The following is a 14,267-nucleotide window of genomic DNA, read 5'->3' as shown; positions in this document are numbered from 1 at the left end:
TCCATCCAAGAATTCCTGAAGACCAAAGACACCAAGACAGAAGAGGATGGAGTAATTATCTCCTTTGATGTAACAGCCCTGTTCACATCCATCAATGTCAACCTGGCCAAGGAACCACTGACTACATTATTAGAAGAACCAAACACACATGCATTGAACACCGCCAACATCATCACCAAGGACAGTATCGTCAAGCTAGTGGACCTATGCCTTACCACCCACTTCACCTTTGACAACAAAACCTACAGACAAACCAACAGAACACACATGGGATCTCCGATATCAGGGTTCTTAGCAGAGGCAGGAATGCAGAGACTCGAAGAAACAGCTCTGCCAAACATCCAACCCAAACTTTGGGTCCGCTGTGTGGATGACACCTTTGTCATCACTAAACGAAATAAATTAGAGGAAACCTTCAAGACCATCAACAATACCCTTACTGGCATAAAATTCACTAAAGAAGAGGAGTTGCAGTAAAATGAACAGCAAATGGGGAACTTCAAACCAGCGTCTACAGGAAAACAACACATATGGACCAAATATTGAACTACTGAAGCAATCATCCCAACATCCACAAAACGAAGCTGCATCAGAACATTATTTCAATGAGCCACCACACACTGCAGCACTGAGGAACTACACAGAGTAGAAAACCACCTAAACAGTGTACTCAAAAAGAATGGGTATCCAATGAACACAGTTCGACGATTTCTCAGCAACAAACCCCAACAAAACATATCCAGAAACCCTAACCACTCTCCCCTACATCAAAGGCATCTACTCAGACCCCTTGGCACCATGGTAGCCCACAAACCCACCAACACACTAAAATAGCAGCTAATGAACTTGAAAAGGCCTTATACAGACAAGTAAAACTAATGTCATTTACAAAATGCCTTGCAAAAACTATAACAAACACTACATTGGACAAACAGGCAGAAAACTAGCCACCAGGTTACATAAACATCAACTAGCCACAAAATGACATGACCCTCTCTTATTAGTATCCTTACATATGGATGAGGAAGGACACCACTTCGACTGGGACAACACATCTATCCTAGGACAAGCCAAACAGAGACATGTACGAGAATTCCCAGAAGCATGGCATTCCAACTGGAGCTCTATCAATGAACACATCGATTTGGATCCAATTTACCACCCCCTGAGAAAAAGAACCGGAAATGATGTCACCACAGGAAATGAGATCACCAACGCAAGGAAACGCAAACATATAAATAGAAAGTGGGCTACACCACCTAGTATAGTGATGAAACGCCTGAAACCAAACCTTCTAGCTCAGTGAGCAAACCTACATCCAGAACCTCAGCCTGAGGTACAAATCTTCTGAAAATTTGCTATCTGTCCTATATCTATCAACCCTCAATTTAAAGCTTACCCCCTCGTACTAGCCATCACCATCTGATGAAAATGGCTCTCACTGTCCACCCTATCTAACCCTCTGGTATCTTATATGTCTCAATTAAATCACGTCTCAACCTTCTTCTCTCCAACAAAAACAGCCTCACGTCCCTCAGCCTTTTCTCATAAGACCATCTCTCCATACCAGGCAACAACCTAGTAAGTCTCCTCTGAACCCTTTTCAAAGTTTCCACATCCTAATGCGGTGACCAGAACTATACACAATACTCCAGGTGCAGCCACACCAGAGTTTTGAACAGCTGCAGGATGACTTCATGGCTCCGAAACGCAATCCCTCTATCAATAAAAGTTAACACATTGTATACCTTCTTAACAACCCTACCAACCTGGAGGCAACTTTCAGGGATCTATGTACACAGACACAGATCTCTGTGCTCATCTATACTACCAAGAATCTCACCAATGCCCCAGTAATCTGCATTCTTGTTGCTCCTTCCAAAGTGAATCATCTCACACTTTTCTTCATTAAACTCCATTTGCCACCTCTCAGTCCAGCTCTGTAGCTTATCTCTGTCCCTCTGTAACTGCAACATCCTTCAGCATTAACCACAACTCCATCGACCTTAGTGTCATCTACAAACTTACTAACCAATCCTTCTATGCCCTCATCCATATCGTTTATAAAAATGACAAACAGCAGTGGCCCCAAAACAGATCCTTGCAGTACACCACTAGTAAATGAACTCCAAGATGAACATTTCCCAACAACCACCACCCTCTGTCTTCTTTGAGCTAGCCAATTTCTGATCAAAACCGCTACATCACCCTCAATCCCATGCCTCCGTAATTTATACAATAGCCTACCTTGGCGAACCTTATCAAGCACCTTACTGAAATCCATATACTCAATCACTTTACCCTCATCTATCTGTTTGGTCAACTTCTCAAAGAACACAGCAAGGTTTGTAAGGCATGACTACCCTTCACAAAATAGTATTGACTATCCCTAATCAACTTATTCCTTTCTAGATGATTATAAATCCTATCTCTTATAACCTTTTCCAACACATTACCCACAACCAAAGTCAGGGTAATTACCAGGGATGTCTCTACTGCCCTTCTTGAACAAGTGGACAACATTTGCTATCCTCCAGTCTTCTGGCACTATTCCTGTAGACAATGACAATATAAAGATCAAAGCCAAAGGCTCAGCAATCTCCTCCCGGGCTTCTCAGAGAATCCTAGGATAAATCCCATCTAACCCAGGGGACATATCTATTGTCACACTTACCAGAATTGCCAACACGTCCCTCTTGTGAACCTCAATCCTGTCTAGTCTAGTAGCCTGTATCTTAGTATTCTCCTCAATAACATTGTCTTTTCCCAGGGTGAATACTGAAGAGAAATATTCATCTCGTGCTTCTCCTATCTCCTCAGACTCTACGCACAACTTCCCATTACTATCCTTGATTGGCCCTAATCCTTCTCTGCTCTTTCTTTTATTCCTGATATACCTACACAAAGCTTTAAGATTTTCCATGATCCTATCTGTCAACAACTTGTCATGTCCTCTCCTGGCTCCTCTTAGCACTCTCTTTGGGTCTTTCCTGGCTAACCTGTAACTCTCAAGCACCCTAACTGAGCCTTGTGGAATCAATTTGATAATATCTGGGACTGCTTGCTCCCAACTGTATAGCACTGTGCCACAATATCTGATTCTGTCTTGCTTAAACCGATAAATATCAAGTGCCATATATGAGCGATGGAATGAGCATCTCTTACAAGATAGAGTTATCATTACCATCACTATGTTTCCGCAATTTACATCCTGAGGTCATCATTAACTAAAAACTTAACTGAATTGTGATTATGAGCCAAAGAGTGAGTATTCTGTGTAAATAATTCACCTCCTGATTCCCAAAGACTTTTTCACCATCTGTAAGGCACATATCAGGAATGTGATTGAATAGGCCTTGTCCTCCTGTACTGTCCCACCCCTGGACTAGGAGACCAGGATTCCAGTCCACCTGCTCTTGAGGTGAGTGTAATAATACCAGTGAACAAGTTGATTGGAAAAATAGGTTAAATTTTTAAAATGAGTAAACTTTGCTAGCCTGGGTGACTGTGACTCCAATGACACACTAAAATACTCAATATTAACCAGGACAACATAAAATAATTCCACAGAGGCTGTTATCCCGTCACCAAGTCACCCTTTATTTACACATGGATCAGTCCGATCCAGCTCTCTGCCTGACACTCCCATTCTCATCTGTCAGCCAGGGCTCCCCGAATGGGGATGTAAATCTACTCCAAATCAGGGAACTCATATTCTATGAGGTCCACCTGGCTGACCTCATTACAATCACCTCATCTCTTCCACCCCCATCTCACCAAGTTCAAGCACAGCTGCTTTTGTTTGCAGTTGCTCCTGGGATCAAGTTCCTCCACCTCTGCCTCTGACATGGGCAGCGTGTAAAGCACACTAGCTAACCTCTTGCACCTGGAGCGTCTCAGAAGAAATTCATTCTCCTCTTCAGGCAGCAAAGGCATCAACATCCTCCGTGTCCATTTCAGATTCTGTGGTATCTTCAACACTTGATGGACAGGGAGAACCCATGGGCACTGGAACAGTTGGAAAGCTTGTAAGGAACTGGGCATCTTTTGCTCCTGCACTGTTTGCAAATTTGCAGCTTTCATATGGTCCATGTGTTTGTTCAGGGCCATCACATCAACCTGAACTTTACACATCACTGGACCTGAACTTGCGTCAACCATGCCTCTTATCCATGCAGAGCTATTCTTGAGATTCCTACACCAACTTTCATCCCCTGAAATAAACAAACACTCACTTAGCAGAGTCTTGTGTCCAGCTTTGGCACTCCTGATGCCAATTAACCACAACCAACACTTGCCAACCCTGCCCCCCTGCCAACATCCGGGAAGATTGATTTAACCTGGTGCAAAGTTGCCTCCCCATTAACAACTCTTCTGGAGCTATCCCTGTCGTTTTATGAGGAGTGATCAAATAATCAAATAGGAACCGGGACAGTTTCATATCTAGTGAAGCTGTAGGCTGTTTTCTTAAGCTTACCTTCAAATTTTGGACTGCCTGTTCTGTTAGACCTTTGGACAATGGATGGTATAAAGCTGTCCTCATATGACAAATACCATTGAACTTTGAATATTTCCTAAATTCCCTGCTGGTAAACGATGCCCCATTATCTGTGATCAACACTTCCAAGAGTTTGTTTCCAGCAAAAGATGGGCACAGGTTTTCTATCATTGTGTTTGACAAATGAACTCTGTGCATGTCCAACCATGTTAAGTGGGCATCTACAGTGCCTAAGAACATTGAGCCCATGAAAGGAGCTGCATAGTTGACATGTAACCGAGTCCAGGGTTTACCCGGCCTGTTCCACGAATGTAGGGCAGCTGCTGGCGGTAATGTTTGTCTTTGTTGGCACTCTGGGCACTGCCCCAGCAATGCAGCTATGGGTCTGCATCCAATCCTGGTCACCAGATGTAACTTTCCTCGCTAACATATTCACTTTGGAAACTCCTGGATGACTCTGGTGGAGTTCAGCCGATATCTGGTGGTGACATTTGCTGGGGTCAATCACTCTTGCTCCCCATAATAATATGCTGTCCTCTACTGTGATCTGGTCTCTCCAGGTTCAAAAAGGTTACAATTCTGGTTGTGATGGCCCTCTGGTTTCCCACATCACCACTGGCAGAGGTTTGTAGTTTATCACTTTACAAATTTACATCTGTAAAAGGTATTTGTGAAATTTCTTGACTCCATCTCTGACTGCCAAACCTTTTTTCTCTGTCTGGGCGTATTTACACTCTGCATGAACCAAAGTCCTGGATGCATACACTATTGGGTGTTCCCCTCTATTGGGCCACTTATGAGCTATTTCTACCCCAATGCCCAATGGGAAGGCATCACACATCAGCATTAGATCTCACTAGTGATCACAGTGTGCCAACACCTTTGAGAATGCTAGCTGTTTCTTCACTTCGCTGAAAGCTCTAGCTTGGCTACATGATCATTTCCAAGGCTGAGCATTTTTTTTTACAAGTTGATGCAAAGGTGCAAGGATGGAGACCAGGTTATATATGAACTTTCCGCAATATTTCACCAGCCCTAAAATCACAGAATCCCTACAGTGTGGAAACATGCCATTCGGCCCCACACCAACCCTCTGAAGAGTAACCCACCCAGACTCATTCCCATACCCTATTACTCTACGTTTACCCATAACTAATGCACCTAACCTACATATCCCTGAAAACTGTAGGTAATTTAGCATGGCCAATTCACATAACTTGCACATCTTTGGTTTGAGGGAGGAAACCCACGCAGACATGGGGAGAATGTGCAAACTCCACACTCACAGTCGCCCAAGATGGGAATTGAACCTGGGTCCCTGATGCTGTGAGGTATCAGTGCTAACCACTGAGCCACCATGCCACCCTTCGAAAGACCTCAGCTCCAATTCAGATGTGGGAGCCTGGGCAACTTTGATCACCTTCACTTTATCTTCTAACTGGTGTAACCCAGTCGTGTCAACTCTGTAGCACATGCAGGTCATTTGGGGTGCCTGGTATACATATTATTCCATTCTAAAGCATTTGCCTGCCTGGGATGAACATCTAAGGAAGATATCCAAGTTCTCTCAAAGATCATTACTGGTCTTTCCTGTTATTAGCACGTTGTTTAGAACATCAACAATGACCTGGGCTAGACTTTGCAAATTGTTTTCCATTGTCCGCTGAAAAATTGCACAAACTGATGATACCCCCAATGGCAGCCTCGTACTTTCACACAAACCATTATGGGTATTAATTGTAGCAGACTGCTAGGAATCCTCATCTAACCTAAGTACACATGGCTCATGTCAAGCTTCGTGAAGGACAGCATCGCCTGCCAGCTTTGCATGAAGATCTTCTGTGCCAAGGACTGGGTGTTTATCCGGCTGTGAAAAGTGGTTTACCGAGTGTTTAACATCCCCACTAAAGTGAACCAACCCATTGAGCTTCACAATCAGTGCTGCCCATTCTGCAAACGGCATTGGGTTTGAAGATTCCCTTGCTTTCCAGCCTTCTAATTTCTGCCCCTAATTTTGCCCGTAAGGCAAATGGTACTGCGTGGGCCTTGCAGAATTGTGGAATTGCTTTCTGGTCAACATGCTCCTTAGATAGTCCCGAGACCATCCTGAAAAATTTCTGGGTATTTAATTAGGACTCAGGCAGCTATTTTCTCATCAAAACATTGAGATAAGCTAGATGAATCTTTCTCAACCAATTTTGACCCACCAAGCTTGGAACAGAGGCTTTTACTACAATCAGTGTTGACTGAACTAGCTGCTTCGCATAAGAGGCTGGAACCAAAGTCGCACCCTTAATCGGAAAAGGTTCCCTAGTATAGGTTCTCAGTATAGCCCAGGTCTTTGCACAAATTTAATTGTTGGAGTCCAGAGCGAACTTTGTTATAGACTGAAACAGCTGCACCAGTGTCGACCTACATTATAATCAGGTGACCATTTAACCAAATGTTTATTTTGATTGGTTCTAACTTGGATGTTGCTGAGCCATTTAACTCTTTCAAACCAGATGTGGGTGAACTTTTCAAGGTGTATACTGTCCAGGATACGAGCCGGAGGTCTCTTACTCAATTTAAGGTCTCATGGGATTCTTTTGATGTCTCGGCTCCGCATACCAGCAGCAATGGCTTCTGAACAAAATTTTAACTGTTTGATTGAGGCTTGGCTTTATTTTGGGGTTTTGCTATGGGTTGACCTACAAACCCACTCTTCAGGATATGTCGAGTGAGGCGATGAAATTGCCTTCACTCAAGTGGTGTTCCCCAAGATCAGTTGGACTGGTAAGGGTGTCCAATTCCATTTGAATACCCTGCAATTCTCATGCTCCACTTTCTGAATTTTCCAGTGATAAAGCCAGTTGTAGAGTATGTTTGAATTCTGCAAGGCCCATGCAGTGCCATTTGCCTTATGGGCAAAATTTGGAGTAGAAATTAGAAGGCTGGAGAACAAGGGAATCATCAAACCAGTCCAGTTGCAGAATGGACAGCACTGATTGTGAAGCTCGATGGGTCGGTTCACTTTTGTGGGGATGTTAAAGACTCGGTAAACCACTCTTTACAGCTGGATAAATACCCAGTCCTTGGCAGAGAAGATCTTCATGCAAAGTTGGCAGGGGGGGTGCTGTCCTTCACGAAGCTTGACATGGGCCATGTTTGCTTTAGATGGTAGGTGCATTTGCATGGTTACATCATTCATTCCACTCTCAACACCTCTGGAATAACTTCACAGTGGCTGGTATCCCAGCACCAAGTCACCCTTTATTTACATGTGCAGAGTTCTTGACACTGATCCAGCTCCCTAAGGTGCAGCTGTCAGAGTTAACAGGATGTCTGACACTTCTTATCCAACAGCCCAGATTCCCTGATTGGAGTAGATTAACAGCACCAGTCAAGGAACTCACTTAATTGGCACTCCATTGAGTCCTTACATATTAATACCACCACAGGTACACTATTGCTGCAAACTGCAATACTTTGAATTTGAATTGAATTGAATTTATTGTCACTTGTACCAAGGCACAGTGAAAAGCTTTGTCTTGCGAGCAATACAGGTAAATCACATAGTTAAGTAGCATAGATAAGTAAATAATAGGTAAACAAAAACACAGGTACAGGTGAATGCTAAGAGTTTGAGAGTCCATTCAGTACTCTAACAACAGTAGGGTAGAAACTGTTTCGAAACCAGCTGGTGCGTGTGTTCAGGCTTCTGTACCTTCTCCCCGATGGTAGAGGTTGTAGAAAAGCATTGCCAGGGTGGGATGGATCATTGCGAATGCTGGCGGCCTTTTCTTGACAGTGGGCCTGGTAGATGGATTCTATAGATCGGAGGTTGGCCTTTGTAATGGTCCGGGCTGAGTTCACCACTCTCTGTAACCATTTCTGATCTTGAATGGTACAGTTGCCATACCAGGTAGTGATACATCCAGACAGAATGTTCTCAATGGTGCACCTATAAAAGTTGGCAAAGGTACTTGCCGTCATGCCAAATTTCCTCAACTGCCTGAGGAAGAAGAGAAGTTGTTGGGCCTTTGTAACCAGTGCGTGTACCTGAAGAGTCCAAGAAAGCTTGTTGTTGACGACCACTCCCAGGAGCTTGACACTCTCCACTCGTTCCACTTCTGTGCTGTTAATGTGTAGGGAGGTATGAGTAACATCTTGCCGAAAGTCAATAATGAGTTCCTTGGTTTTGACAACATTGAGAGCTAGGTTGTTCTCAGTGCACCATTTTTCAAAGTCTTCCACCTCGCACTGTAGTCTGTTTCATCACCATCTGAGATTCGACCAACTATGGTGGTGACATCAGCAAACTTGTAAATGGCATTAGTCTGGTATTTGGTGACACAGTCATGGGTGTATAGTGAGTACAGTAGGGGGCTGAGTATGCACCCCTGGAGGGCCCCAGTGTGAGAAGATAGGCAAGAGATGGCTGAGCCCCTGGAGCAGACTTTTTAAAAAAATCATTTACAGCCATAGGCGAGGTGACAAAAGAATGGAGGTTGGCTGATGTTGTGTCTTTAAGAAAGACAACAAGGAGAAGCCTGGGAATCATAGATTGATGAGTCTGAGATTAGTCATTGGTAGGTTTTTGAAGGGGATTCTGAGAGGATCTACATGCATTTGGAGAAGCACGGACTGATTAGAGATAGTCATTATGGCTTTGTGCATAGGAAATCATGTCTCACAAACTTGAGTGAGATTTTTGAAGATGTGACTGAGAAGATAGAGGAGGACAGAGCAGTAGGAGTTGTCTAAGTGGACTTTAGTAAGGCCTTTGACTACGTACCACATGGTAGACTGATTTATAAAATTGGACCACATGGGACCAGAGGACAGCTTGGCCAATTAGATACAAAATTGGCTTGGTTTTAGGAGACAGAGGATGGTGGTGGCGAGTTGTTTTTTGGACTGGAGGCCTGTGACAGCAGTGTTCCCGAGGGATCGGTGCTGGATCCACTGTTGTTTGTCATTTACCTAAACAATTTTGATGAGAGTATAGGAAGCACGGTGAGTAAGTTTGCAAATAACACCAACATCGATTGTATAGTGGACAGTGAAGAGATTTATCTAAGCGTACTTGATCATCTGGGCACTGAGCTGAGGAGTAGCAGATGGAATTTACTTTAGGTAAATGTGAAGCGTTGCATTTTGGTAAACAAACAAGGCCAGGATTTATACAGTGAATGGTAGGGCCCTGGGAGTGTTGTTGAACACAGACACCTTGGGGTTCAGGTACATAGTTCCTTGAAAGTTGTTTCACAGGTAGACAGTAAAAGAAGTGTTTGGCACACTTGCCTTCATTGCTCAGACCATGGAGTACAGAGGTTGGGATGTCATGTTGCAGATCTACAGGATGTTGGTGAGGCCACATTTGGAGTATTGTGTACAATTCTGGTCACCGTGCTATAGGAAGGACATTATTAAACTGTAAAGGGTGCAGAAAAGATTTACAAGGATGTTACTGAGACTCGAGGGTTTGCATTATAAGGAGAAGCTGAATACATTGGGACTCCTTTCCCTGGAACATAAGAGGTTAAGGGATGAACATATAGAAATTATGAGGGACATAGATAGGGTGAATAGCAAAGGTGTGGGAATTCAAAACAAGAGGGCTTAATTTTAAGGTGATGGGAGAAAAATTTAAGAGGACTTGAGGGACAACTTTTTTCCACAGAGAGAGTGTTTCGTATGTGGATTGAACTGCCAGAGGAAGTGGTAGATGCAGTTGCAACATTTAAGTGACACTTGAATAGGCACATGAATGGGAAATGTTTAGAGGGATATGGCCAAACACAAGCAATGGGCATAGTTTAGTTTGGGAGACCTGGTCAGCATGGATGAGTTGGATCAATTCTACAACGCTATACCCCAGAAGCAAAAGCTGGGCCTTGATCATTTTCAGGTACTAACATTTTGTCAGGAATTTAATTTCACCCTTTTTGAGCTAACAAAACAAAAGTTCAATGACATTAAAAACCTAAGCTTGTTTTCATTTTCACCAGCAAAAAAAAGGGGAAGAGCTCTGACAAAACCATGGAGTTTTTTTTTTACCATGTATAAAACATGCATACAGAATCAGAGTCATACAGCACAGAAACAGACCTTATGGTCCAACTTGTCCACGCCTACCAGATATCCGAAATTAATCTAGTCCCATTTGCTAGCACTTGGTCCATATCCCTCTAAACCCTTCCTATTCATATACCCAGCCAGATGCCTTTTAAATGTTGTGATTGTATCAGTCTCCACCACTGCCACTGGGAGCTCATTCCATACATACAACACCCTCTGCATGAAAACATTGCCCCTTAAGTCCTCTTAAAATCTTCCCTCTCTCACCCTTTGCCCTCTAGTTCTGGACTCCCCCAGCCCAGGGAAAAGACCTTGTTTATTTACCCTCTCCATGCTCCTCATGATTTTATAAATCTCTATAAAGGTCACCCCTCAGCCTCTGACGCTTCAGGGAAAACAGCCCCAGCCTATTCAGGCTCTCCCTATAGCTCAAACTCTCCAATCTTGGAAACGTACTTGTAAATCTTTTTTGAATCAAGTTTCACAACATTCTTCCTAGAGGAGGGAGACTAGAATTGCACACAATATTCCAAAAGTGGCCTAACAAAGTCCTGTACAGCCACAACACAACCTCCCAACTCCTAAACCCAATGCTATGGCCAATAAAGGAAAGCATACCAAATGCCTTCTTCACTATCCTATTTACCTGAGAACCCACTTCCAAAGAACTATGAACCTGCACTCCAAGGTCTCTTTGTTCAGCAACACTCCCCAGGACCGTACCATTAAGTGTATAAGTCCTGCCCTAAATTGCCTTTACAAAATGCAGAACCTCACATTTATCATTGGCTCATCTGATCAAGATCTGTTGTACTCTGAGGTAACCTTCTTCACTGTTCACAACACCTCCAATTTTGTTCAACTACAATCTTACTAATCACACCTCCTATGTTCATATCCAAATCATTTATATAAGTGACAAAAAGCAGTGGACCCAGCATCGATCCTTGGGCACACCACTGGACACCAGCCTCCAGTCTGAAAAGCAACCCTCCACCACCACCCTCTGTCTTCTACCTTTGAGCCAGTTCTGTATCCAAAACGGCTAGTTCTCCCCATATTCCATGATCTATCCTTGCTCACCAGTCTACCATGAGCGACTTTGTTGAATGCCTTACTGAAGCCCATATAGATCACATCCACCATTCTGCCCTCATTAATCCTCTTCATTACTTCATCAATAAACTCAATGAAGTTAGTGAGACATGATTTCTCACACATACACTAAGCCATGTTAATATCCCTAATCGTTCCTTGCCTGTCCAAATACATGTAAATCCTGTTCCTCAGGATTCCCTCCAACAACTTGCCCACCACCGATGTCAGGTTCACCAGTCTATGGTTTCCTGGCAGTCTTCCAACACCTCACCTATAAAGAGAATTTATTAAGCTGGGGACCTTCCTTCATTTTTATCATAATCGAAAGCCCCTACTTTTAAGAAAATATATTAAAATTTAAAAACTAAGAAAATACTCTGCAGATACAACTACAATTTAAAAGGCAGTTGGATGCATACATGAATAGGAAGGGTTTAGAGGGATATGGGCCAAATGCAGGCAAATGGGACTGTCAGTTTAGGGTATCTGGTGGTAGCAGATGAGTTGGACGAAGGGTCTGTTATATTGTCTATAGTACAATCCCAATAAAGGTGCTCATCCCTTTCTCATTTCTCGGTTCCACCAAATAACTTACCTGGACATATTCCCAATAATATCCTCCCTAAGTACAGTCATAATGTTATCCCTTATCAAAAACACCAGTCCCCCTCCTCTCTTGTACCCACCCACCCCCCCCCCACCTTTCCATCCATCCTTCCTACAGCATTTGTATCTTGGAACATTAAGCTGTCAGTCCCACCCATCCCTGAACTATGTCACTGGAATCGCTATAATAGCCTAATCTGCCTTCTGCCTTCCCTGTTTGCCCTTTTGCATTGAAATAAATGCAGTTTAATTTATCAGTCCTACCACATTCTCTACTTTGTTCTTTCCTGCCCTGACTGTTTGATTTGCTCCTTTTCCCAGCTGTACCAGTCTCAGGTTGGTCTCTTTCCTCACTGTCTCTCTGGGTCCCACCCCCCCCAACTTACTAGTTTAAATCCTACCAAGCAGCTCTAGCAAAATTTCCCCACCAGTATAGTTTACCCCTTCCAATTCAAATGCAATCCATCCTTCTTGTACAGGTCACTTCTACCCAGAAGATATTCAAATGATCCAAAAATGTGAACCCTTCTCCCCTGTACAAGCTCCTCAGCCACACATTTATCTGCTCTACCCTCCTATTCCTACCCTCAATAGCTCGTAGCACCGGGAGTAATCCAGATATTACTACCCTCGAGGACTTCCTTTTTAAATTCCTGCCTAACTTCCTATATTCTCCCTTCAGAATCTAATCCTTTTTTCTTCCTATGTCATTAGTTTCAATATGTCCAATGACCTGCTGCTGGTCCCAGGCCCCTTTGAGAATATTCTGCACCTTCTTGGAGATATCTTTGATGACGGTACCAGGGAGACAACACACCATTCTGATTTCTCTGCCTCAGAAAAGTCTGTTTGTGTCTCTGACTAGAGATAGTTCCCTTTCACAATCAATCGCTTGGAACCTGATGTACCCCTAATTACATGAGAGCCAGTCTTGGCACCAGAAATTTGGCTGTTACATATACAGTGATTAGGATAACTATGTTATAGATTTTTTTTTTCTAAATTTCTTTATTTAAATTTGGACAGTTTGTGACAAACTTACCCTTGATTGCTGATTGAGGTTGTGGTTTCTGTTTTTGACCTTACACCTAGTGCTTGTCAACTTAAAACTATACCACAGCAGAGAAAGGAAGCAGAACAGTAGCAACTGACATACAGATCATTATCTCAATCAAATGGCTATAATATATTAACAATAATTACAAACGTACAAAAACTCAAAACTAATGAAAAAATGGTCTAACTGATGTGATTACAGTTAGCAACAAATGTTGCACCATCTATAGAGGATATACAAAGAATAACATTGCATCAGCATTATATCTGGGTAAAACCTACCTGATTAATACATACACTTCCAACTGTAGAGCTGTGGCTAAGATCAATTTCTGTGCAGCCTTTTACTTGCTGTAAACCAGAAAATCTATCTTCATTCACAAGCTGTTTCTGGTTTCTCTGAGGTATAATGCAGCATCAACGACATGTGACTGGTCACAAGGGAAACAAACCCCAGGAAAGGGCGGAACTCGTTACCACTAGAGAGTCGAACGAGTCTTTTTCAGTTCTGCATAATATTTGCTTATGCAACTGAATACAGATGTAGGGTAGGATGGAAGGTAAGTAGATGAGTGTTTAGGGCAGTTTCAGGATGGGTGAAGGTAGGTCAGCTTCGGGTGGGATTGCCAGGTTAGGAAACACTAGTGGGAAATTTTGAAAGGGATCTGTGAGGGTTAGGTTTGGTGAGGCTTCATACCTGACAGACATGAGGTCGTGTTAGGTCTAATGTTCAGTCGGACTCATTGGGGTAACCCAGTAGAAACCAAGCCCCTCTATTCCCAAATTCACCACAAAAATTAAAGATTTTAAAATAAGTATACAAAATTCCACAATTTACCAGATACTCCAGGTTTCTGTACTTAAGAATTACTATTTATTACAAGTAATGAGGCTCGAGCTGCAGGTAACCTTCTCACAACTTACAGCAATTGAAGGACAAATTAGC

The 14,267-nt window shown here is 43.0% G+C and overlaps 1 protein-coding gene across 1 annotated transcript in view; it reads right to left on the bottom strand.

Moving 5' to 3' along the window:
- The window catches only part of LOC140480731 (patched domain-containing protein 3-like), a 46,298-nt gene extending 32,621 nt beyond the window's left edge, over positions 1-13,677 (bottom strand). The window contains exon 1 of the mRNA XM_072576014.1: positions 13,604-13,677. The gene's annotated coding sequence lies outside the window, so the exon portion shown is untranslated. The remainder of the gene's footprint in view (positions 1-13,603) is intronic.
- Positions 13,678-14,267: the final 590 nt, after the last annotated feature.

Source organism: Chiloscyllium punctatum, chromosome 8, assembly GCF_047496795.1.
Source record: "Chiloscyllium punctatum isolate Juve2018m chromosome 8, sChiPun1.3, whole genome shotgun sequence".
Lineage (NCBI taxonomy): Eukaryota > Metazoa > Chordata > Chondrichthyes > Orectolobiformes > Hemiscylliidae > Chiloscyllium > Chiloscyllium punctatum.
The sequence above is the reverse complement of the archived record's forward strand: the minus strand, read 5'-3'. Positions and strand labels throughout refer to the sequence as shown.